The 27,291-nt window shown below is 43.5% G+C and overlaps 1 pseudogene; it reads left to right on the forward strand.

Moving 5' to 3' along the window:
- The first annotated feature begins 103 nt into the window (after positions 1 to 103).
- The window catches only part of LOC117713766 (uncharacterized), a 54,952-nt pseudogene continuing 27,764 nt past the window's right edge, over positions 104 to 27,291 (forward strand).

Genomic DNA, 27,291 nt, shown 5'->3' on the forward strand with positions numbered 1-27,291 from the left:
TGTACTGCTGTGGAAGCCACTTTTGCTCGCCCTGCCCGGCGCGCCGGAATGTGCGAGCCCGCTTGGGGGCCGCCTCCGCAGACATGGTCGCTTACCTAGTCCGATGGCCGGGGCAGAGGAAGGCCAGCTGCGGAGAGTTCCGGAGCGTAAGGTGCCCTCCGCTGCCCCTTGTAGCAACGCTAATTACGGCTGGGTGCGATCTAGTCCCAGCTTAAAAAGATGTGCTCATGAGAAAAAAAGTTGCCAGGGTGTTAAGTAGTGGTTTGGTGAAGCAAGTTACAAGTAACAATCATTTTCTACAACGAGCAGGTGTCATTTTTCTGTTCAATTTTATGCGATTTGTTAGTTGCAGTGCAATGCGGAGTTCAGCGAGCCCCAGCGTCCTCTCAGTGAATTGCTCTAGTGTGGTTGTTGGAATAACAAACTAACCCTTGGCAGCTGGGCGTACTGACCCACACCTTTAATCCCTGCACTTCATGGCCAGGTCAACTTCCCTACCCCCTCCTCTTTGTTTATTTATTTTTTTTCTTCGAGTTAGGCTTTCGGCTTTCTGTGTGTAGCCCTGGCTGTCCTGGAACTCGCTCTTTAGACCAAGCTGGCCTCGAACTCAGAGATCCTCCTGCTTGTCTCCCCAGGTCTGGGCTTAAAAGTGGATGCACCACCAACTGCCCAGCGTCAGCCTAATATCTTTAACAGAGAGTAACAAAGTGTGACCCTGTCTAAAATTACAAAGACGGAAGTCAGCACAATAGATAGCCAAGTTATTGCAATTTTATTTCTCATGGAGTTGGGTAATCAGGTGCCTGCTGTCATTTTAACGACAGGTTTCCTGATTTCACTTGGCCCTCAGTTAAAGAGAAGGCAAGATCTGACTTCTTGCACAACTTAAAAGTTATTTTTAGCACTAAAATAATAAAGGTGCTAATTGCCTACAACATTACCACGTGGGATGACAGATGGGATTAAAATTTCAACATGTAAATACGAGGAGGATGTAAGCTAAGCATACACTCTAACAGAAATATGCTGAGATCTGAGTGTCTTGTTCTGAAAGATCTTTAGTTACTATTTAAGCAATGTTTCTCAACCTTAGTGCTGCAACCTTGGATGCAGTTCCTCATGCTGTGGTGATCCCCAATCATACAATTATTTTGTTGCTACCTCATAGCTATAATCTTGCTACTGTTACGAATTGTAAATAGCTGATATGCAGCCCCTATGGGAGCCTAGCAGATTGAGAACAGCTGATCTAGAGAAAGAACCCTGCTTTCCCAAGTCTCCCTTGATAGACTCTTAGATCTCCTGCCCACCATCATGTACATTTGCTTACACATGGTTTCTCTGCACTGCTTACTCTCCATGCAGTGAATGTAGAGGGCATGTTTCTTTTATTATCCATGTCTAGAGCACAGTAGAGTCTCAGTGCATGGTGAATACTCAATGAGCTGTTTTTTAAAAGAAAATTTTAAATAAACCTTCAGCAGGAGAATCTATTCCTAAGTAGGCATACCAGTGTACTCTGATAGTAAAGATGTGAATAAGCTGTTGAAGGAGATAAGTCTTTATTCCTAGATAAAGAATCTGGGAAAAACAATCTTTATAGGGGATGTATTTTGAAAGAAAGTACCCAAGTATGAAGGCTTGCTCTATTACCCCATAGGTCAGGCTAAAACAAAAGGATTGCTGAGAGTTCAAGGTCTCTCTAGGTTACATAGTACCGGTCAGCTAAAGTTACATAGTGAGATTATGTTCTCAAGAAACAAATGAAGTACTTTTCAAATATAGAGTAGTGGGATCCATTCCCCTGTACCAATTACACAGGTTTAGCAATTAACATTTTGCTAATCATGTTTCATCCATCCCCTTTCATCTAACCCCCTCATATCTTTTGTCCTGATTTCCTTTTGGAACAGAGTTTGACTATGAAGTCCAAGTTGGCCTTGAACTCATATTTATACACCCCTCCACCCCATTACCACTTAAGAGATTTAGAATTGTATGCTAAAATCATACGGCAAACTGTATGCTAAAAATCAGGGACAGCAAATGTCTATTTAACAATTTCCCTGTGTAATTTACCACATAAGTACTATAAAGCAAAAAGTATTCTAATAGATGCAAAAAGTAATAAACTTCACACACATATAATTCAAACTCAATAAGTCTACCTACTAGGCATTGATAATACTATTCAGAAATTAGAAGAAGGGGAAAGTTTAACTGGGAAGAGTATCCAAAAAGAACAAATTATTAACATAATTCTTACAAAGAAACATTAGAAGTAGTCCCTTAGATTTTTTTCTATTAGCTTTGTCATACACTGTAGACAGTGTATCCTTGGTCCCTCTCAGGAGCCTCTTCCTGTGTATCCTTGATATCCACCACAGTAACAGATTCTTGAAAGTGAAGTTACAAATTTACTAACTAGGCAGCAAAAACATGCCCTTGAAGAGTTACAAGTAAGTGTTATTGCCTTTACCCAATAGAGTAGTCTAAGTGACATTTGACATCTGAAGCTCGTTCCTAGGAGGCATAACAGCTTCTACTTTCTCCAGGAATGCTTGCTTTCATCTGGAAGACATATAGGGAAGACTAACTAGTCTTTGGATTAGTGCCAGCTTCCTTGGAACACAATGCAATCAGAGAGAAATGAAGCAATGGCCCAACCCTGTGAGTTCAGATATCCAACACTCATGTAAAGAACCAGAGTGGCCATGCACGGCTGTAACCCCAGCATTCCAGAGGGAGAGGAAGAGGGGAGGCAGGAGGATTGTTGAGGCTTCTTTGCCTCCAGTGTAGTACTAGGTTCATAGAGACCCTGTCTCAAGGGAATAAGGCTAAGAATAATAGAGCAAGACACTCAGCATCCTCCTTTGGCTTGTGCATGAACACCACTAACATACACACCACCCATAACCCTCACACACATATACACCACAGCCCCCCCACACATATACACCTCACACACCACACACATACATACACACCACCCATAACCCTCACATATACACCACAGCCCCCACACACATATACACCTCACACACCACACACATACATACACACCACCCACAACCCTCACACACATATACACCACAGCCCCCACACACATATACACCTCACACACTACACACATACATACACACCACCCATAACCCTCACACACATATACACCACAGCCCCCACACATATACATCACATCCCACACATACAACACACACACACACACACTTACAGGCTAGAAAGATGGCTCAGTAGGTTAAGGTGTTTGCCACTTTGCTGATAACCTGAGTCCAGCCCAGAGGACACAAACAGTGAAAGGAGATAATTGTCCCCACAAAGTTGTCCTCTGTTCTTTCCTCATGCCGTGACATGTCTCCCCTCCCAATAGATAAATGTAAATAAAAAGAATTAAAGCTCTTTCTCTGTGCACTGTTAACAGTAGTTCTTTTACCTTCTGTTTATTAAATGCATTATTGTTGCCTTTCTGTGTATGGACTATTAATTGTACAAAATGATAGGCTTCATATTTTCTTACCTGTGTATCAAACTTGTTTTTACTAAAAATAATATTTTTATTATTTACTTGTATTTACTAAAAATAATAAAAACGAAAAAACAGGACTGTTTTACGATCTTGAGACCCTTGACTACATGCAATTTTAAAATGAACATTGGGTTTTACTTAGATAAATTGATGCCATTTAACACCAAACTGCTCTTTGCTTTTGTCCTTGCTCCGCTCTGGTCTGTATTGGCCTCATAAAATGAACTGTGCTTTCCCTCCTTTTTTAGCACACAGACCAACTTGCTTAGAGATATAATTTATTTTGGTGTTATATCAGTATGTAGCTCAAAAGTAATTTTATTTCTTGGTTTTGTTGAAACAGGCTCTCTGTGGCCATGGCTTATCCTGAAGCTGTCTCTGTAGATTAGACCCACCTGTCTCTGCCTCCTCAGAGCTGTGATTAAAGATGCATGTCACCACTCCTGGCTGAGCTCAATGATTTCATTGATCTTTTCTAATCCCTCTAAAAGTTTGGGATGTGCTACGGATGGACCTCATCACACTTCTGCGTCTACCTGGTTCCTGTCCAAAGGCTTCTTCTAAAGGAAACATAAAGATGGAAAAGAGAGCTAAAATTATTATTTTATTGCCACTAACCAACTTCCTCCCAAGAGTGATGACTTTCAATAGATTTCACAGTGCTCTTTCCTGTTGAGGCATCTTCCCAGCCTAGGAGGAGCTTCTTAGAAAACAGAGCTCTGGTGTATAGTAAACACTGTCAGAACACTGGGGAAAACTTTACAGAAGCTCCAAATGACCCGTGGACAACACATAGAGAGCCTCCCACATGTCCACTTTAAAATGCCACTTTTAAGATGGCTGTTGTTGCCATGCGCAAATATGATCATATCTTGTGGGCTGTGATGTGAAGAAGATTTCAATACTGCTGCAGTTTATAACCCAACACTGAGATCTTTGTGGAGAAAAGCAGTGGTTGATTCCAGGGGTCAACCTGACTGGGCTAGAAACCATAAGTATCAGTATGGAAGAACATTGGCTACATCTGAAGGACTAATTTAACATATGACAGAGACACTGGCACATTCCTGTGGCGCCGTTCACAACAGCCAAGATATGGAACCAAACTACATGTCTGTCATATACGTGTGTGCGTGTGTGTGTGTATGATAAATTTTATAAGTAATAAAATAATGTCATTTAGAACTAGATGAAACTAGAGACCAGTACATTAAGTGAAATGAGGCAGAGTCTTCTAAGATATATGCCCACGAATTCTCTTAGGTGAACTCTAGAAGTCTCTAAAAGGTATGTACACACCCAGCAGTGGTGGCACACGCCTTTAATCCCAGCACTTGGGAGGCAGAGGCAGGCGGATTTCTGAGTTCCAGGCCAGCCTGGTCTACAGAGTGAGTTCTAGGACAGCCAGGGCTACACAGAGAAACCCTGTCTCGAAAAACAAAACAAAAAGGTATGTACACATATGTATAATATGAAGGTAGACAGGAAACTACTTGTGGGAGGAGGAAAAGGAGGAGGACTCAGGAGGTACCAAACAGTAATGGGGAACTAAGGAGCAGAGTACACTCCACACACTGAGGGTGCCAAAATAAAACCCATTATTTTGCATGCTGAATTAAAATATAATCTTCTGAAAAGGTACTTCACAAAGGATTATAGAGGTGCATGCCTGTAATCCCAGCACCCCAGAAGTTGAAGAAAGCAGTAGACAGGTAATGAGTAGCTATGAAAGGGACTAAAGCTGCCCCAAGATAATTTAGCCTGGGATCGGCAACATTACAACTCTACACTAAATTCTAACCAGCCGTTAGTTAGCCCAGTTAGACTTGTAGACTCTTCAACATCGATGCCATTTTTTTTTCTTGCCTGAAAGTTTGGTTGAGTGTGTGAAGGTGTGGGGATGGAGAGGGACTGGAGATTGACCCCAGGGCCTGGTACAAGGCAGGAAAGCACACTGAGTTACCAGTCCTGATCTGGTAAATGTTCAGGGGAAGTGATTTGCACACCCATCCCCACTCGTGATTTCATAGGCTTTTTTTTTTTTTCCTGGAACTCATCTCATTGACATAAGCAGCTGTATCTAAAAGTTTGTCTTCATAACTGTCACTTTGTTCTGGAGCCAGAGGCAAATGACAGAACTAAGAAAGTATATGGTCACCATTCTGGTCGTCTTGGAGATCAGATACCAGGAGCTCTGTGAGCAAAGCAGAAAGCATCAAATAATGACTCCAGGGTACTACACCTTCTAACGGCAGCCTCAAAAAAAGGAAGATGTAATGTTGCTCTCTGCCTGCTTGCCCTCACTCTCATTGTCTGGTGCATCCACCCTGCTGCTGAGGCGTCCCTTCCCTGGTCATTAGAACCTACTTCTTCCGGATTCCAACACAGATGGAAGACCAGCAGCTCTCTAGAAATTCCTTAGGACTCCAGCATCAGATTAGCACTGTCCCAGGTGGACAGTGGTTGCACACGCCTTTAATCCTAGTAGCGGCAGGCAGATCTCTGAGTTTGAGGCCAGCCTGATCTATAGAGCACGCTCCAGGACAGTCAGGGTTACACATAGGAACCTTGTCTTGAAACTGTCCCCCCCCCCCAAGCCCCAAAAGATGCCCAGTTATGTACAGAACAACTACTAGCCTTTCCACCAGGGGAGAGTGAATCTGTTGTACTATCCAGATCATAGCCTCTTAAGCTTTTCTGATAAATCCCATATAAATTAAAAATTTTAAAGTGATTTGGGGCTGGAGAGATGGCTCAGTGTTTAAGAGGCTTTGCAGAGGACCCAGGCTTGATTTCTAATACTCATTTGGTGGCTCACGACAAAGCACCCCGAGCTCCAATTGCAGAGAATCCAATGTTCTCTCTGCAGGCAGCAACACATTGGTGTGCATATGTATATGTATAATGTATATGTATATACAGGTAAAATATTCATAAATAAACCCAGTACAATTTTAAGTAAGAATTTAAAAATAAAATGACTCTTAGTATCCCTTCCCCCACTCCTTACATTGAGTACACTGACGCTTCTTGGGTCCCAGGCTGGAAGCCCACACACACAGCCCTTCAGCAAGAGCTCAAGGGAATTTTGGAAGAATACTGGGACTCTGACTGACAGGGAGTATCAAGTGTGCTTGAAAACTGTTGTTTGGGCTGGAGAGCTGGCTCAAGTGTTAAGAACACTGACTGTTCTTCCAGAGGTCCTGAGTTCAATTCCCAGCAACCACATGGTGGCTCACAACCATCTGTAATGGGATCTGATGCCCTCTTCTGGTGTGTGTCTGAAGACAGCTACGGTGTGCTCAAATAAATAAATAAATAAAAATCTTAAAAAAGAAAGAAAACTGTTGTTTATGGGGTTGGAGAGACGGCTCAGCAGTTAAGAGCACTGACTGCTCTTCCAGATGGACCAGGGTTCAAGTCCCAGCACCCACATGACAGCTCACAACTGTGATTCCTGTTCCAAGAGATTTAAACCCTCACACAGACATCTGTGCAGGCAAAACACCAATGTACATAAAAAAAATTAATTAATTAAAAAAGAAACCCATCTTGATATGTAACTCTTTCTGATTGCTATCTCATGGTCTTGCTTATGGATTCAGGATTACTATGTCTTTCCAAGTTCTCTCTTCTGAGCCTCCTTTTTATTTTCCTGTGCAAAGGCTTACCATTTTTACCTGACCTGAAACATGGGATCTTCTTGCAGAAGATCTCAAGTGCTGGGATTATAGGCACACATTATCATACCTAGTTATTTTATTATTACGGAGGGAAGGGGTTTAAATTGACTCACAGTTCCAGGGTACCCATGGTAGGGAAGGCAGGGTAGCAGGAGCTGAAGGTAGCCGGGCACCCTACAACCACAGTCAGGAAGCAGAGGTGGGGAGGGGGAGGGGAAGAGGAATGAATGCTGGAGCTTGGCTGCATGTTTCATTCACACCACAGTTAGGATGGATCTGCCCACCTCAACCAGCCTAGATTACTCCAGTTAATATTTCATGGACATGTTCAGGGTTTTGTCTCCGTAGTGAACTGAGTTCCAACCAAGTTGACAATCAGGGTTAAAAATCACAGCTGTCACTAGTTTCTAGAGAAGACACTGAGGGATTGACCTCCCTGTAGCAGGTGAAGCGAGGGAGAGAAGACAGGTGCAGATTAAGGGCAGATGCTAGACTTTCAGCCTGCTTTTGGTTACCTGTAGGCTCCAGTAAGGGCCCAGTGCTTTCCAGCCAAAGCAGTAGCTTAAGTGCCCGTTAGATGAGGTGTTTCTGTTATCTGGTGTCTTCTCAGAGTTTCACTAAGGACCACTGTCTTGGGATTTCTATTACTTTGGCAAAACACCATGACCAAAGCAAGTTGGGGAGGAAAGGGTTTATTTGGCCTACAGTTCCACACTGCTGTTCACCACTGAAGGAAGTCAGGACTGGAACTCGAACAGGGCAGGAGCCTGGTGGCAGGCACTGATGCACGGAGGTCATGGAGTGGTGCTGGTCACTCACTGGCTTGCTCCTCATGGCTGGCTCAGTTTGCTTTCTTATGGAACCCAGGCCCATCAGACCAGGGTTGGCCCCATCCACAGTGGGCTGGACACCCACAGCAGTCACCCAATGTTCTACAGCCAGCTCTTAGGGAGAATTTTCTTTTCAGTTGAGGGTCCCTCCTTTCAGATGACGAGCATGAGTCAAGTTGACCTCAGAGAAGCTAGCCGACTCACCTCCTCCCTTCCCGATGACATTTGCATATTCTCGATCACTTTCCAGTTGCCTTTTCCGTTCACCCAGGGTTGGTTCTGTGATGGCTGCTTTTGTTGTTGCACTTGGCTGGTATCCTTTCTCGGGGAGCTCATGTTGGATTCATGCTGGCCTCTGAGTCTGTGAAGCTGACCTTGAGCTTCCGGCACAAACTCCACAAGTCAGCAGCAAAGGGCAGAAGCCAAGCCATGCAAAGATGCGTTCCCAAGAAATGGGCCGCAAGGTTTCCTTTCACAAGATCCTTGTGCTCCCTTGTTTCTGCTTCAGTCTAGCCTTGTTTGTTTGTTTGTTTGTTTGTTTTCGTTTTAAAGACAGGGTGTCACTGTGTAGCTTTGACCAGCCTAGAACTCACTATGTAAACCAGGCTGGCCTTGAATGGATTGAGATCTATCGGCGTCTGCCTCCTGAGTGCTAGGATTAAAGGTGTGCTCTACCACACCCAGCTCCAGCTTTCTCGTTCGATACCACGAACAACCCAATGCCCACTCCATTTTAATTTTAGACTCCAAAGGATTGTAGTGGCTTTTGAATATTATCTGTGTAGATTAAAGTGTTAGAAATGAACAGTGAATTATCTGTGTCCTACAGAGGAACACACAGGAAAAGCAAAAGTAGCTCCGTAAGGCAAATCTTTATCCCTGATGTCGGTGGTGAGTGAGATTTATCCCTTTGGTAGGAGCTTGGCATCCAATCTGACACATGCTGTAACCTAACTTACTTCTACTAGAATGGGTCTTCTAAGCCAGTGGTCCTCAACCTTCCTAATGCTGCAACCCCTTAATACAGCTCCTCATGTTGTGATGACCCCAACCATAAAATTATTTTTGTGACTACTTCATAACTGTAATTTTGCTACTCTGATGAATTGTATTATAAATATCTGATTTGCAGGATATCTGATATGTGACCCCTGTGAAATGGTCATTGAACCCCAAAGGGGTCATGACCCACAGGTTGAGAACAACTGTTCTAAAGCTTCCAGTGTAGAGTGAAAAATTATAAAGGCCATTTTATGAAATATGTGTAGATTTTTTGCCTTACAGAACTGAAAATAAGATTTCAGGCCTTCACATTCCAGGTGAAGGACACTTGCTGGATTACATTCCTCAAGCCTCGCCCAAGGCAGGAAGGCATTCCTGATTACAGATAAAGATGCTACCACCTAGGTGGGGCCCTAGCCCTATAGCCGGAAAAAGTAAAGATAGCAATCTGAAATGGCCGGATAGGGCACAATGGCATGGTAAAAACCACATTTTTGAGAAGAATGCAGGGCGATTTCCACATGACACTAATCATTTAGAGTGAATACCTCTGAATTGTTCCACTGTTTTCATGTTTTGTATCTTTAACAACCCCATCCCACTCCCCTGGTTTGTGGTTTTTCCCTTTAAAACCCTCCAAGGACTGGCCGAGGGGGTCGGACCTTGACTCCAGCGCGAGTACCTGGTCAGACCGCTGGCTGCCAGCTCTTTCCCTAATAAACCTCTGCTGATTGCATCCAGGTATGGTTTCTTGTGATCTTTGGGTGGTCGCGATTCCGGAGGCTTGAGGAAGGGTCTCCCGAGTATGGGGGTCTTCATTTGGGGGCTCGTCCTGGATATGCGACCACCTTAATCCAAGAACCACGCTGGGAGGTAAAGGGACACCGCGGTTTTTTTCTGTCTGATTGTTGTGTGACCTTTTGTATAAATTGCCTGGTTTTTCATGTACTGATTTCTGGTTTTTCATGTGCGGGTTTGCCTAAATCGTCTGATTTCTCGTGTGCTAGGGTTGCCTAAATCGTGTGCTGTTTTGTCTAGGTTTATTTAAGTTATTTGGTTTCTAAGTTGTTTGTGCCCGTCTATCTGGATTATTTGGTTTCTGAAAAGTGCACTTCGGTTTGGACTGGCAGCTGTTTCTGTCTCGTGAGGGGCAGTAAACCATTTTTGTTTCGAGAGGGGACAAATGAGTGATTAGCAGACGTGCTGGAGAGTCACTAGCTGCTGCACCCCCAGAGACGTTTGGGGGTTCATCTAGGTGCCGGGGAGGACGTGGAATCCCTCTAGGCTGGCACAGGTTTGCATCTAGGTGCCGGAGAGGACGTGGAATCCCTCTTGGCTGGCACTGGCGATTGAGACGGGTTTTTTTTTTTGTTAGTCTTTTTGTGTGTTAACAATGAAAACTAGAGAGAAAAGGTCAGAAATGGCCACCGTGGTTGTTATGCTCTCATGGCAGTGTGTCTATTTTTGGGTTGTTCATTGCTGGTATGTTAGAAATCTGTTAGACTTGGTCCAGCATAGGCTGACCAAGCTGTCTGAATCTGTTAAATCTGAATCTGTGAAGACTGACCGCGTTGTCTGGTTATTGGAGTCTTACTTGGAAGGCGAGAGGCCTTCCAGAGGGTCAGGGAATCTGACCGTCAGGTTTCAAGAGCCTGAGCGCTCCTACTTGGGGAGAAGACGCGGAATCCTTCTCCACCTGGGGTCGTAACCAAATGTGGTTAAGTGTTATTTGTGCCACCCGTGGCAGGGGTGAGCTATCTGTGTTTTATGTACCACCCGTGAGAGGGGTGAGCTATTTGTGTTGTTTTTTTTTATATGTGTGTGTCTTTTCTTGGCAAATCATCTGTGTGTTAGCTGTTAATCTACTGTCTTAAACATCTTGAGTTAAAAATAGGTAACATGATTGCCGGCAGAGAGAGAAATGAAGCCGCCGGTACAAGAATACAACTGCAGAAAGGCGGGCAGGTCCTTTAATAAGGGGCAGCTACCTCGGTTCGTGCTCGCGGTTCCTGTTCCTACAGCCCGCCTACCTCATGTAGGGTATGCTTCAGGTAACAGCACATGGAGGGTGCCCTCACCCAGCCCGCTCACCCAGCCCCGCACTTGGCGGGCGACAACTCGTGGTTACCCCGCACAGCAACAGCGTGTAACGGCTACCTAGTTTGGTATTCCTGGCTGTACTGGGTACCTTGAGGTCACTAGTGCAACAAATGGCGGTTTTCCACCTGCCGCCTATGAAGATAGATGAGAACCCAGGTGATAAAAAAGAAAACAGCCGCAGCAAGATTGTTCACCTGAGAGTTACTTAATTTAGTTTAAAACTTACTTGTGAGGCAGTCTTGATTTACACAAGAAAAACTGATAATTTGCCCTGCTCTGTGGCTAGGAGAAAGGCACCAGCAGAAAGCAGAAAAAAAAAAGGGGGGGGGGGGCCAGCAGTTTTTTAGCTTCTGTAATAAGGAAGTTGATAATGATTTTTCCAGTTTAATACGTAAAGGAGTGCTTTTTTCTAAAATTACAGCTTAAAAGTTATAGGCTGCCCTGAGTCAGAAATATATATATATGAGTCAGAAATATATATATATATATATCCTTCAGTTTTGATAAATTTTCTAGCCATTACTGTTTGAGTCAATTTCATTATTTGTATGAGATTTTCATTAAGATTTGGTTCAAAGATGAGAGTTCTGACAAGATAAAATTAAAGAAGTGGTAGAGACTTGTGCTACTTTGTTGTTCTTGTTGTATATCACTTCTACCAAAGTTTCTATTTTGTTAAAAGTTAAATTCAAATAAGTGTCAAATGTAACTCAAGTTGCCTTTTAAAAATTGTTAATACTGTGTAAACCTTTAACATTGTAATAATCCTTGCTGTGAAATGCTATAGATAAGGCTATTCATTCTGATTTGATTTCTTTCTTAGAGCTTCAGAGGTGAGCTCACATTACACCTGTGGACAAGGTTTACAGACTGAATTAGGTTGTGGTTTCTAGTGTGATGTGAACAGCAGTCATGCAGCCTCACAAATGCATCAGTCTACACAGAGTTCAAAGCAATAAATAAGGTAAAAGCCTTGCTTTCACAAGACCTTTGCAGGTTCTGGTCTTCAGATTGGGGGCCCCGTCAATTGATCAGGCCGTGGTCAGCAGCAGGCCAATTTGGAGCAGATTTGACTGAGACCTCCATGTGACAGAAGGTAAGGGACACCCAGAGGCCCACGCCAGATTCCGCTGATAGGTCTTGAGAGAGAAGATTATATGAGACCCCACTAAGTTTGATCAGGACACATGAGGTTAAGCAGAGATCAGATAAGTTACCCACAGCCTTTCTAGACTAGCTCATAGAGACATTCTGTCAGTGTAGACAAGGCTCCAGAGGCTACAGAGACTACAAGATAAGTCATTGAAAGATTTAGGAAGTATACTACATATTAAAATGATTGATGGTAATAGCAAGTGAGAGAAGATTTAAAAGAAAGGAATAGAGAAGAGGAATAGAGAAGGTTTAGTGTAAGTCTAGAAGAAAAGAGTAGAGAAGAAGAATAGAGATCAGTTGCTGTGAGTCCACAGGAATAGAGAGGAATAGAGGAGACTAGAGAGAGGTGAAGAAAGAGAAAGGTGACAGGAAAGAATTTACAGAAAGCAGAAAAAAGGGACTCCAATCAAAGAGAGATAAAACTCTTTGAAAAAGACCAGTGTGTGCATCGCAAGTAAAGGAGCCAGCTTCAGGGTCCAAGAGGGGCCTAACAAATAGAAGCCAGGGCCAAGAAATCCCAGGCCTTGAAAAACATCCCAGATGGTGAAGATATTAGCTCTGTGTGAAGACAGTGATTAAGATAGACAGGGTCCTCCTCCAGGCCAATGGGCCAAAATATATTTATGGACTACCCGAAAATGGTGGACTAAGAGATGGGCTGGGTATCCCATTCATTTATGGTCATCCTAGACTGTTCCTACCCTCTGTCGGGTTGAGACTTACTCCCCAGGATTGGGATCCAGACAGGCTGCAACTAACTGACAAGAACTCACGGGTAGAGGAAAGGCTCCTCCTACTGACTCCAGCCGGGAGCCGAGGTAACGTGCTTTACAGACGGGAGCAGTTTTCTCCATGCTGGTCAGAGACAAGCCAGCGCTACTGTGGTGGACACAAATGTCATCTGGACTGACTCCCTACCCCTGAGATCATCGGTGCAGAGAACAACCTTGGAACTTGGGGCTGACAAGAAGACCAACATCTGCATGGACAACAGGTATGCTTTTGCCACAGTCCATGCCTGCAAGGCTATATGCCAAGAGAGGAAACACTGATGAAGCCAGCAACTGTGAGTACTCGTTGCCCAGGACACCAAAAGGGAGGAGACTCAGTGGCCTGAGGCAATAACCGGACAGATCAAGTGTCTTGATACGGCAGCCTGTTCCAGTTGTGGGCCTAAGAGATGGCCTCACTTAAAGCACAGAGTAAGAAAAAGAACTCAGATTGCTAGCCATCCTGCCAGATACTACCTAGAGAAAAATAGACAATGGCGGACACAAGAAGGGAGAACTATACTCCCCAGAAAGCAAAGGATTTACCAGGCTAAACACACAGATGGACTCTTAAGATATGAGTGCAACCAAGCAGCCAAGAGACTTAAAGCGTATAAGGGACCTTAGGTTCTGAGCCAGAGAAATAATAAGACTTAGAATAGATAAGAAATGCCTAGGAGAAAACAGCCTAGAATAGGGACCTTCTCGAGGTTTAAAGTGTCCTAGGTAATTAGATCAGATAGCAGTTTTAAGGTAAGTCAGGAATTGTCAGAGATTATAGAAGCTCCATTGTTTATACTGTCTCCAAAGCTCAGGACAGGTAGAGAGAATATACAGGACCCTAAAATTAAACTACCCTTGGGAACTGGCGCTGGCTAGAGTGTCCCTTGTTCTTGCTCCATACCCAGAATGCCCATTTTGTGTGAGAAATGATTTTTCAGGCTACTAAAAGACTGTTCCTGGTGCTGTGGACTATCCGACCTCCTTGAAGTTCACCATCACCACCTGTGACTGATGCCAACTGGAGAAGATCCAGATGCCTGAACAACCCCCTACTCTTTGGCTCCAGGTCTTCTGCTATTCTACAAGGCTAAAGAAGCAGCAGGCCTTGACTCCTGAGACCACCCAGAGGCACAGGGAAAATGCTGCCTTGGAGGGTGGGACTTAGTGTGTGTACACCCAAGGTTAAATGACAGCTTGTGATTACAAGATTGAAGTTGAAATGTGAATCTAGAGTTATATAGATTTGTTCCTTTTGCAATTTCTCTTTATTATATATGTGATTTTATGTATATGTAGACAGCTATGTGCCACAAAATGTGGAAAAGTCAGAAGACAACTTTGAAAGTGTGCTACAAAGAAAAGGAAATGTTTTGAAACCCCTAGTCAATAGAATAGAGCCCAAGAACCCCTGCTAACAGATACCTATTGCCTAAAATTGATAAATGGTAGACTTACAGCTCCGGGTTAACACCATGTGTTTCCACTGCTATCTTTGATGAAAACAAAGATTATTGTGTACTTGTCCATCTAGATCCCGCAGGTACTCTTGAACTGAGTTTGAGATACACCCTAGATGATTCTGCAAAGAGCCTATTTTCCTTGACTCTAGCTGTTACATTGTGACTAGGAGTGGCCATAGGTATAGAGACAGGTGTAACTACATTGATACAGACACCTCATTATTTTCATCAGCTGAGAGCTGCCACTGATGTGGATTTGAGAGCCCTAGAACAGTCAGTAACAAAGTTAAGTTGTTACTAGACTTGCTGTTTCTTAAAGGAGAAAGTCTGTGTGCTGCTCTAAGAAAAAATGTTACTATTATGTAGACCATTCAAGAGTGACCAGAGAGTAAATTCAGAAAAAAGTTAGACCAGAGACAAGATAGAGATGCACCGCAACTTTGATTCGAGAGTTGGTTCAATCCTCCCTTGCTGGACCCCTTGTGATTTTACTTTTGCTCTTAACCATAGGCCCCTACATTTAAAATAGATTAGTAACTTTTGTTAGAGAAAGGATAAATGCTGTTCAGCTTTTTGTGTTGCGCCACCAATATAAGACTTTGGGTCAAGAAAATGGTAATTATGATGACACTGGAGTTTAAACTTTTCTAAAGATCCTAATCGGAAAAAGTGGGGTGAGAATAGACTTATTAATAATTGAGTTTTTATGATTAAAAACATAGCCAAATCGGAAAAAGTGAGGAATGTAGAGTGAAAAATTATAAAGGCCATTTTATGAAATATGTGTAGATTTTTTGCCTTACAGAACTGAAAATAAGATTTCAGGCCTTCACATTCCAGGTGAAGGACACTTGCTGGATTACATTCCTCAAGCCTCGCCCAAGGCAGGAAGGCATTCCTGATTACAGATAAAGATGCTACCACCTAGGTGGGGCCCTAGCCCTATAGCCGGAAAAAGTAAAGATAGCAATCTGAAATGGCCGGATAGGGCACAATGGCATGGTAAAAACCACATTTTTGAGAAGAATGCAGGGCGATTTCCACATGACACTAATCATTTAGAGTGAATACCTCTGAATTGTTCCACTGTTTTCATGTTTTGTATCTTTAACAACCCCATCCCACTCCCCTGGTTTGTGGTTTTTCCCTTTAAAACCCTCCAAGGACTGGCCGAGGGGGTCGGACCTTGACTCCAGCGCGAGTACCTGGTCAGACCGCTGGCTGCCAGCTCTTTCCCTAATAAACCTCTGCTGATTGCATCCAGGTATGGTTTCTTGTGATCTTTGGGTGGTCGCGATTCCGGAGGCTTGAGGAAGGGTCTCCCGAGTATGGGGGTCTTCACCAGCATGAACTATTTCACTGGGGGTGTCTGGGGTTCTGTTGTCCCCTCTTGTAGTTCTAATTAATTACATCTTTTGTCTGTGTTTGAATTGGACTGTTGATCTTATGGGTCCCTCCCTCCTGCACCTAAAACAGATGCTTCCCAAAACTTGATTTTTTTTTTTTTTTTTTGGAGACAGGGTTTCTCTTTATAACCCTGGCTGTCCTGAAACTCACTCGGTAGACCAGGCTCGCCTCGCCTACCTCTGCCTCCCAAGTGCTGGGATTAAAGGCTCAGGCCAAGCCTGCCCAGCACCAAAACTTGATTCTTAAAAACAAAGTAGCAACATCTCTAAGACTGGCTAAGACACACCCTACCCTAAGGGTTGATGAGGCTCAAAGCAGGCTGAGCAGGAAACAATTTGGTTCTAAGACGCTCCTCCCCCCCCCACCCCTTTTAGTTTTAAATAGAACAAGATAAGAACCTTGAAAAACCTGTTCTTGTTTGGCGTTTGGTTGGTTTTTTATTTTATATGGGGGTGGGGAGGAGAACAAAGGCAGTATGAGACACGGTTCTCATACTGTAATGCCACAACTGCAGGTTAAAAATTGTCAGAAAGATGTAAAATATTAGTTATTGGCATTTTTAAACTTATTAACATAGATCCACTCCTTTAAATCATATATAGAGGTAGGCATTGCAGTGCATGCTTTTAATCCCATTTAGGAGGTGGGTAAATTCTGTGGAGTTTGAGGCTTGCCTGGTCTACAAGCTTCAGGCCAGTCAGGGCTATAAGAGAAAAAAACAACAAGAGAAAAAACAACAACAACAAAAAACAAACAAGAGACAGAGAGACAGAGACAGGAACAGCAGACAGGAACCAGTTGAACAGTTGAAGTAACCTTAATTTTCTCAAGGCGTCAGTTAGCCTGTTTTTTTTTTTTTTTTTTTTTTTTGGATGAGACTTTCTCTGATCCTTAAAGGTGTGCCATAGCAGGGAGTCTGACTGACTTTCCTATGGGGCCAAATAAGAAATGAAGTGTCTTTGAAGTGAAGGAAACATCCCTCTCACCTGCTCAGAGGCTTTAAGAAATAATCAGACGGGTTAGGGTTTTCTCTATTCCTGTCATGCTCCCAGATGTCCCGGGTGGATCTGAGTATAGCTGGTATAAGGGCTAGAAACCCTTGCAGGTTAACTCATCCCGCAGCTAGAGTTTTTGAGGCAGGTAAGCATAGGAGACTGTTTAGTATGCTGGGACCCCATTTAGTACCGGGTTAGGCACTCCTTGTAACAATGCACTTTGCAACCCCATCCTGCGTAGGCTACGTGCACTTCCATCTCTGAACAAGTTTGGTGTCCCACAACTTGGAAGCCCCAAACCCACACACCTCCGAGGTGGACAGTGTCCCAGTGAAAGGGCATCCTGACATGGGATCCCAGGAACCATACAGCTCAGAGAAGAAGCTGCCTCTGAGGCAGAGGCATTGCAACTCCTGGGGGAGGGGATTCCCAGCTGAGCTGCAGAGCTCAGGAGCCTCAGCTCTGCTCCACTTCTTTACTTTTTTTCATTGCTTCTCGGCTTTTTCTGTTGAGAGACACATCAAGCAGCAAACCTTATGAAAGGGACTTATTGGGAGTGTCCAGATGACTCCAGCGGTGGCTGCCTCTGGATGACAGCAGGGATCTGAGCAAAGACACTGAAAAAGATCTGAACCTTCGTATTAGATTTCTTAAGGGGTGGAACTTTCTAGATATTTCCAGGGTGAGGGTTGGTGGAATTTCAAGTCCTGAGCTTGGGAAACTCGGGGATTGGTGGGTTTTCCTATTCAGGGATTGGTGGCTTTTGTTCAGACAGTTCATCTCCAAGGTTAACATAATCTGGGTGGGTCCTATTGAGGGTCTGGAGATGAATTTTGTGACAGTTACAGAAGCTGGGCAGTTAGAGAGGCCTGGAGGAGGGGCCTGCCTTGGTGATTTACAAATGTTATAAAGTTTACAAAAGGAGTTCACCTTGCCACTTGAATCAGAGTGAACACCCACCCCTGCTGAAGATCAAATTTAGATAGGATTGTATTCCTGGAGGAATTGCAGAAATTACTGCCACCATCAAAGACATGAAAGATGCAGGAGTGGTCGTTCCCATCAAATCTCCCTTACCTCTCCTATCTGGCCAGTGCAAAGGACAGATGGATCATGGAGAATGACAGTTGACTATTGAAAACTAAATCAGGTAGCAACTCCTATTGCAGCTGCTGTACCAGATGTAGTTTCGTTACTTGAGCAAATTAACACATCCCCTGGTACCTGGTATGCAGCTATTGATCAAGCAAATGCTTTCTTCTCAGTTCCTGTCCATAAGGACCACCAGAAGCAATTCAATTTCAGTTGGCAAGCTCAGCAGTTTTGTCTCATGGATATATTAACTCTCCGGCCTTATGTCATAACTTAGTTAGAAGGGATCTTGATTGTCTCTTCCACAAAATATCACACTGGTGCACTATATTGATGACATTACCCTCTGTAGACCAAGTGAACAGGAGGTAGCAACTACTTTGGACTCATTGGTAACACATGTGTATCAGAGGATGGGAAATAAATCCAACCAAAATTCAGCAACTGTCTACACCCATGAAATTCTTAGGAGTCCAGTGGTGTGGGGCATGCAGAGATATTCCTTCTAAGGTGAAAGATAAGTTATTGCACCTGACCCTCCCACTATGAAGAAAGAAGCACAACTTTTAGTGGGTCTGTTTGGGTTCTGGAGACAAATTCCTCACTTTCCTGTTTTACTCAGGCCCATTTACCAAGTGACTCAGAAAGCTGCAGGCTTTGTGTGGGGCCTGGAACAGGAGAAGACTGTTCAACAGGTCCAGGCTGCCGTGCAGGCTGCTTTGCCACTTGGACCATATGATCCAGCAGAGCGGATGGTACTTGAGGTGCCGGTGGCAGATAGAGATGCCGTTTGGAGCCTGTGGCAGGCCCTTGTAGGTGAGTCACAGAAAAGACCTTTGGGATTTTGGAGCAAAGCTCTACCATCATCTGCAGACAACTATTTCCCTTTGAAAAACAGCTCTTGGCCTGCTATTGGGCCTTAATGGAAACTGAACATTTGACAATAGGACATCAAGTTACCATGAAACCTGAACTGCCCATCATGAGCTGGGTGTTATCAGACCCTCCCAAGTCAATAGCAGCAGTCTATTATCAATGAGAATGGTGTATACATGATGGGCCCCAGCAAGTCCTGAAAGCACAAGCAAGTTACGTGAAGAAGTTGCTCAAATGCCTATGGTTTCTACTCCTGTTATAATGCCATCTGCTGCCACGCATGCGCCTATAGCTTCATGGGGGTGTTCCCTATGATCGGCTGACTGAAGAAGAGAAGACAAGGACCTGGTTTACTGACAGCTCTGCACGTTATGCATGCACCACCCACAAGTGAACAGTTGCAGCATTACAACCGCTTTCTGGGACAACCCTGAAAGATAGAGGTGAAGAAAAATCTTCACAGTAGGCAGACCTTTGGGCAGTACACATGGTATTACAGTTTGTTTGGAAGAAGAAATGGCCAGATGTACAACTTTTCACTGACTCATGGGCTGTAGTCAATGGGTTGGCTGGATGGTCACAGACTTGGAAAAATCACGATTGGAAAATTGGTGAGAAAGACATCTGGGGAAGAAGTGTGTGGAGAGATCTCTCCAAGTGGGCAAAGGATGTGAAAATATTTGTATCCCATGTAAATGGTCACCACAAAGGTGACTTCAGCTGAGGAGTTCAATAATCAAGTTGATAAGATGACCTATTCTGTGGACAGTCGGCCTCTTTCCCCAGTTGTCCCTGTCATTGCTCAATGGGCCCATGAACAAAGTGGCCATGGTGGCCAAGATGGGGGTTATGCCTGGGCTCAACAACATGGACTTCCACTCACCAAGGCTGACCTGGCTACAGCTGCTACTGAGTACCAGATCTGCCAACAGCAGAGACCAACACTAAGCCCCAGATATGGCACCGTTCCTTGAGGTGACCAGCCAGCAGCCTGGTGGTAGGTAATGGTTCTGCCAGTTCCATGGACTTACAGAATGCCTTATCCACTGTCATGGTATTCCACACAGTATTGTTTCTGACCAACGAACTCATTTCACAGCCAGAGAAGTGCAACAGTGGGCCCACAATCTGGAATCCATTAGTTTTATCCTGTTCCCCATCATCCTCAAGCAGCTGGTCTGATAGAAAGATGGAATGGCCTTTTGAAGACACAGGTACAGTGTCAATTAGATGGCAGCAGCTGGGGCAGAGTTCTTCAGAAGGCAGTATGAGCTTTGAATCAGCATCTGATATATGGTGCAGTTTCTCCCATAGCCAGGATCCATGGGTCCAGGAGTCAGGGGGTGGAAAAGGAAAGAGTTCCACTCACTATCATTCCTAGTAACCCTGTAGGAAAGTTCTTGCTTCCTGTCCCCACAACACTAGGTTCTGCTGGCCTAGAAGTTTTGGTTCCTGAGGGGGGGAGTGCTCCTACCAGGAGCCACAACAATCATTCCATTGAACTGGAAACTCAGACTTCCCTCTGGTCATTGTGGCCCTCTAATGCCCTTAAACCAACAGGCCAGGAAAGGAGTAACAGTGTTAGGAGGGATGATAGATCAGATTACCATGGGGAAATTGGATTGGCTCTCCACAATGGAGGTAAGCAGGATTATGTCTGGAGTGCAGGAGATCCCTTAGCATGTCTCTTAGTACTACCATGTCCTGTGATAAAAGTCAATGGGAAACTACAACAGCTTTATCTAAGTAGGATGACAAAGGACACCGACCCATCAGGAATGAAGGTATGGGTCACTCCTCCACGAAAAGGGCTAAGACCTGCTGAGGTGCTTGCAAAGGATGGAAGAAATACAGAATGGGTAGTAGAGGGAGGTAGTTATAAATACAAGGTAAGGCCATGTGACCAGTTGCAGAAACAAGGGTTATAAAGTAATGGGAATGCATCTATTTTATTTAGTTAAGAACACATTTGTATAGATATTTGTGCTTTCTTCCAATTTCTTTTCACACCAATCAGTATTTAAGTTGAGATACTAAAAGAATGTTTCTAAGGGACATTGACCTATTCTAAATTTATGTGTTTGTGATTGTACAAGGAATAGTTATATCATGTTAGGTGTATTTATGACTTGGTTATTGCTTCATTTGGATATGAGATATGATTTATGTCAAGTTGACAAGGGGTAGATTGTGGTGGCTATTTCTGGTTGTCAACTTATATCTGGAATGAACTACAATCCAGAATTGGAGGGCTCACCTGTGATCCAGATCTTGAGGCTGGAAGACACAAGTTTCTGACCTGGATCTTGACTTGGAGATCTGAGGCATAGTGGCCTTGAAAAGCTTAGGCCCAGGCAAGGTAGTACACACCTTTAATCCCAGGAGACTGAGGCAAGGAAATCTCTGTGTTCAAGGTTAGCCTGGGACACAGCAATTCCAGATCCAGGTGTGGTGGTACACACCTTTAATCTGGGCCACACCTTCTGCTGGAGGCTTCCATTAAGGAAAAAGGAAGGTTTGTTCTTTTTCTCCTGCTTGTATTTCCTTGCCAGCACATCTGTTGGAATCTGTTTCTACAGAAGGCCAGCTGAAACAACTAGCCTTGTGGGACTGAGAAACTACTAGATTCCTGGACTTCCCATTCACAGTGACCCATTGTTGGGTTAGTTGGACTCCAGACTGTAAGTCATCACAATAAATTCCCTCAATATAGAGAGACATTCCATACATTCTGTGACTCTGGAAAACCCTGACTAATATACTCAAGTGTACTCCCAAAGTATCTGGGTATGAAGAATAGACAAGCCAATCTGACTTGAACTGGATCCTAAACCAGTACATTGCATGCCCTGTAATGCAAAACTGTGTTTTTAAGTAACCTTTTAAGGAGAAGCTTATATTTGCTGTCTTATGCCTATGCATAATTGGATATATAAAGTCAGATGCATTATGGGTAGTGACATGAACAGTAAGAAACAATTGAAATATTCATTCAAAATACAGAATGACCTAAATTACCTGCCTTAGTAGCCAGGCTTTCCGTACTGGCTCCTCCCTTAGTAATCAACCACTCTGTGCTGGCTCCTCCCCTTGGTAACCAGCCCCTGTGTGCTGGCTCCTCCCCTTAGTAACCAGCCCTCTGTGCTGGCTCCTCCCCTTGGTAACCAGCCTCTGTGTGCTGGCTCCTCCCCTTAGTAACCAGCCCTCTGTGCTGTCTAGTTTTATGTCAACCTGACACAGACTTCAATTTAGAGGAGGGAATCTCACATGAGAAAAAAACCTCCATAAAATGATGCTGTAGACAAACCTGTAGGGCATTTTCTTAATCAGTGATTGGTGTGGGAGCCATTGTGGGTGATGCCTTCCCTGGCCTCTGGGGTTGGATTCCATAAGAAAGCAGGCTGAAGAGGCCTTAAGGCGAGAGCTGAGAAGCGGCACTTCTCTCTGGCCTCAGCAGCAGCTCTTGCCTTCAGGTTCCTGCCCTGTTTGAGTTTCTGCTCTGATTCCTTTGAAACAGACTGTGATGTGGAAGAGTTAGCCAAATAAACCCTTTTCTCTCAAAGTAGTGTTTCGTCACAGCAACGGAAACCCTAAGACATTCTCCTTTTGAACTCCATAAAAGAAATCCCTGAACAAGAATTAGGCCTCTTAAGACCTTTCAGTCATACGGTTCACTGTTAGTCTTGACAGGGAATCCCCCTATAACCCTATCACTTTGTTCTGAGGGAAACATCTTTTGTAAACAAGTGTGCTTCATGGCTTCTGTGTGCTGGCCAGTGCATAGCCATCCATGTCTAGCAGCAGGGTCACCTCTAGGGTTCACAGCTTGTAGCCCTAGCAGGAGCCTGGCCACTGCTGTGGCAAATTAGGGGGTCAAGGGCACAATAAACCCTGGAGCTAAAAGGAGGGAAGTGAGACATGTGAGAATCAGTGGAGCAGATGTTGTCAGGGCTCTTCTCACACAGGGCTCCAGGAGGAGAGCCCCACGATCAACAAGGGGTGGGGGGATGGGCTGGAGAGATGGCTCAGCGGTTAAGAGCACTGTCTGCTCTTCCAGAGGTCCTGAGTTCAATTCCCAACAATCACATGGTGGCTCACAACCATCTGTAATGGGATCTGATGCTCTCTTCTGGTGTGTCTGAAGACAGCTACAGTGTACTCATAAATATAAATAAAATCAATCGAGAGAGAGAGAGAGAGAGAGAGAGAGAGAGAGAGAGAGAGAGAGAAACCGGAGAGAAGATAGAACAGCTGAGTGGCTCTGATTGACAATATGGAAATGATCTTCCAAGGTCAATTTGAATGGAATTTCTCAGACTGAAAACCACGGCCAGAGTTTCAGACCTGCTCATTCCACACATAAAAAGAAAACCAAATTAAGGGAGTAAGTGAGGTGACAGAATCCATTGTCATCAATGTCCTTGGCCTCAGTGTCTGCATCAGTTGTGTCAGGCATGGCAGAAGGGTTGGCTGCTCTCCAACCCTTCAGCAACACTTATAGAACACAAGCCCTCCTCATTGGAGGGTGACTTCCAATACCTTGTGGTTGCATTTAATTTCACTCAGTAGAGATTTAGAGTGTATCTTTTAACATGGTGAATCCCACCAGGCAGTGGTGGCGCACACCTTTAATCTCAGCACTTGGGAGGTAGAGGCAGGCAGATTTCTGAGTTCCAGGACAGCCTAGTCTACAGAGTGAGTTCCAGGACAGCCAGGGCTACACAGAGAAACCCTGTCTCGGAAAAAAACAAACAAACAAACAAACAAACAAACAAAAAACCCAAAAAACCTTGGTGAATCCCTTGCATTCTGATAAGAGCAAGCTTATGATAGATGGATGAATAGATAGATAGATCTATAGATAGGTAGACAGAGAGCAACACATCATCAAATCAGGCATTTAACACAACCCACAGAAATCACCTTGGGACTGTAAAGCAGCCATCTGGAGTTACCAACATAATCCCAGAGTCCCCAGAGTAGAGCGATTTCTAGGGTGGGACTCCCAAGTAAAAGAACAAAACAAGGATGACATCATCAAGCCTGCTGCTCACAACATCCAGTAGGCGCTGAGTGGAGAAGCAGTCTCTCAGAGTTCCTAACTGAACTTTCACTCCATGTCTGAGCATCCCATGGCTGAACTTCCAGTTCTGTTTTCTGCTGTAGGCTCTTTTACATCATGGGATAAACAATAGTCACTTCTGTTGGAAGTGGTTCCCTTTCCAGCTTTCTCAAGGGTGCACTTTGAATTTTCAGGCTGTTTTGCTGTTCTCTGTCACAGAGTTCGGGGTATGTCCTTGGGGGACACATTGTGTGAAATACGCTTGGGCCTGAAATTGGAAAGGAGTAACCCCACTTTCAGAGATAGTCTCTCTTTCTCCTACTCTTCTTCCCTCCCTCTCTCCCTCCTCTCTCTTTTTAGTTCAATTGAAATTATTATTGCATATGTGTATACTATTTTCAAAGTTTTATTATATACAAAATTTATAATCTCCTAAAGCCTATCTATTTATCTTCTTTATTTTTAATTTTTAAATTTAAAGCATTTTAAATTAACAATATTTTGATCATATTTCTCCTCCTTTAACTTCTTCTGAGAGGCCAAACCTACTCCATCTTGAGACCAGCCTCCATCTTAAAGAAAAGCCTGACAACTTGACCTACAGCAGACCCCAAACTGTACCCAACTATGTACCAGGAAGGACCCCACGGCTTATTCTTGGCCAGAGTTAAAGATTAGTCTGATTGTTTCAGATGTACTACTTTCAGACTGTTTGTGATTGTATACGGTCTTGCTTCAGAGCACCCACCTGTCGACTTATAGTCATTCTATTAAGATGCTTGTCAGACTTGACACCCTCTCCTTCACCCCCTTACTTGTTCCTATTTTCTTATAAGAACTTGTCCTGCCGAGAGTATGAGGCTTCTCTGCCTTCTCTACTCGTCTTGCTGTGTCAGGGTTGGGTTGGAGGCGAGCCCAAGCCCAAGCTTGTACTAAAGAGACCCTAATGCTATCATTACATCAGAAACGGCTCCTTGGTGGTGTTTTAGGGTTCGCAAACGTTTCCTGGCACAGCACTTCCAGATCCTCTCTTCCTCTCTACCCACCCAACTTTATGTTTTTTTCTCAAAAAAAAAATAAATAAATAAAAAATAAAACCCCAATACAACAACATCTCCCACCTCCAAGCCCACCATACTGTAACCAAATAAAGCCACAACACACACACACACACACACACACACACACACAAAACTGTAGAGTCCAGTTATATGTTGGTTAACTACTCCTGAACATAAGGCCAGTCCTGGAATGACATACCCAGTGTCACTCTGATGGAGAAAACTGATTTTCCTTCTCTCAGCAGGTATAAGTGACAGTTCAGTTTTTAACCTTTACGCTAGTGGCTAGATTATTCATTCATTCATTAAAAAAAAAAATCTTACAATCACCTTGATTTGATGCATATGATAGAGGTCCTTAAAGAAGAAATTAGCAAGTCCCTTAAAGAAATCTATGAAAACACAAACAGGGGAAGGAAATAATAAAACTATTCAAGACCTGAAAATGGAAATATAATCAGTAAAGAAAACCCAAACTGAGCGCAAACTGGAAATAAAAATATAGGAAATCAAACAGAAACTAGAGAGGCAAGTTTCACCAACATCATATATGAGAAAGAAGACAGACTTTCAGGCACGAAAATCTGATATCTATATCTATATCTATATCTATATCTATATCTATATCTATATCTATATATCTTGGTAAAAAAATGTTAAATCTAAAAAATCCTGGCACAAACATTCAAGGAATTTAGGATACTATGAAAAGACCAAGTCTAAGAATAATAGAAATAGCAGGGCAGTGGTGGCACACGCCTTTAATCCCAGCACTTGGGAGGCAGAGGCAGTGGATTTCTGAGTTCAGGGCCAGCCTGGTCTACAGAGTGAGTTCCAGGACAGCCAGGACTACACAGAGAAACCCTGTCTTGAAAAACCAAAAAAAAAAAAAAAAAAAAAAGAATAGAGGAAGAAGAAGAATCCCAGGTCAAAGGCACAGAAAATATTTTCAACAAAATCATAGAAAAAACTTGGTCCCTAACCTAAAGAAGGAGATGCCTATAAATGTACAAAAATCTTACAGAATACCAAATAGAATGAACCCTTGTCACATAATAATCAAAACAGTAAACATACAGAACAAGAGAGAATACTAAAGGCTGCAGTGAAAGAGATCGAGTATCATATAAGGAAGACCAATCAGAAGTGCACCTGACTTCTCAGTGAATACCCTAAAAAAACAGAAGGGCCAGGACAGATGTGCTGCAGACTCTAAGAGACCACACATGCCAGCCCAGACTACTAAACCCAGCAAAACTTTCAATCACCTTAGACAAAGAAAATAAGACACTCTATGATAAAAACCAAATTTAAGCAACATCCATCTACAAATACAGCCCTACAGAGGATGCTAGAAAGTAGACTACAACCTAAAGACATTAATTACATCCAAAAAACACAAGAAGTAAATAATTCACACCAGCAAAAAAGGAACACACACACACACACACACACACACACACACACACACTGCCACCACCACCATCAACAAAAGTAACAGAAATAAACAATTATTGGTCATTGATTACGCTCAACACCAACAATAGTCTCAATTCTCAAATAAAAAGGCACAGACTAAGAGAACAGATGCAAAAACAAGATCTATACTTCTGCTGCATCTAATAAACATACCTTAACATCAAAGATAAACATCACCTCAGGATAAAGGGTTGAAAAAGACTTTCTAAGCAAATGGACCTAAGAAATAAGCTGGTGCAGCCATTTGAATATCTGACAAAATAGATTTAAAGCCAAAACTAATCAGAAGAGGTAGTGAATGTGCCAGAAGTGGCATGGCCGAGGAAGGGATGGTGTAACACCGTTCCCATCCCTGAAGCAGAGCCAGCAGGGCATGAGTCTTCTCAAGTGCTTAAGGCTGTGGGAAAGAACTCTGAAAATGTGAGTTCAAGCATCTATAAATCAAAGTAAGAACTGTTCTTTCCAGGATTTCTCAACTATGCAAAATACAAGGATGCAATATGAACTGTATGAGGGGCTTCACTGACCTGAAAGAACAGAGACCCCTGCACTAATGAGCCAGCTTTGTCAGAAAGATATTAAGAAGGGAAGGTAAAGAGATTTAATCTCAGGGTAAGATCCTCTATAGCTAAGCTTATTGTTTGTGTTTGTAGTTGAACAAGGGATAGTTGGACTTTTAATCTGGAATAAACTACAATCCAGAAATGGAGGGCACACTTGTGATCTAGATCTTGAGGAATAGTGGCTGTGAAAAGCTTAGGCCCAGGCATGG

This window comes from Arvicanthis niloticus, chromosome 8, assembly GCF_011762505.2.
Source record: "Arvicanthis niloticus isolate mArvNil1 chromosome 8, mArvNil1.pat.X, whole genome shotgun sequence".
In the NCBI taxonomy this organism is placed as follows: domain Eukaryota; kingdom Metazoa; phylum Chordata; class Mammalia; order Rodentia; family Muridae; genus Arvicanthis; species Arvicanthis niloticus.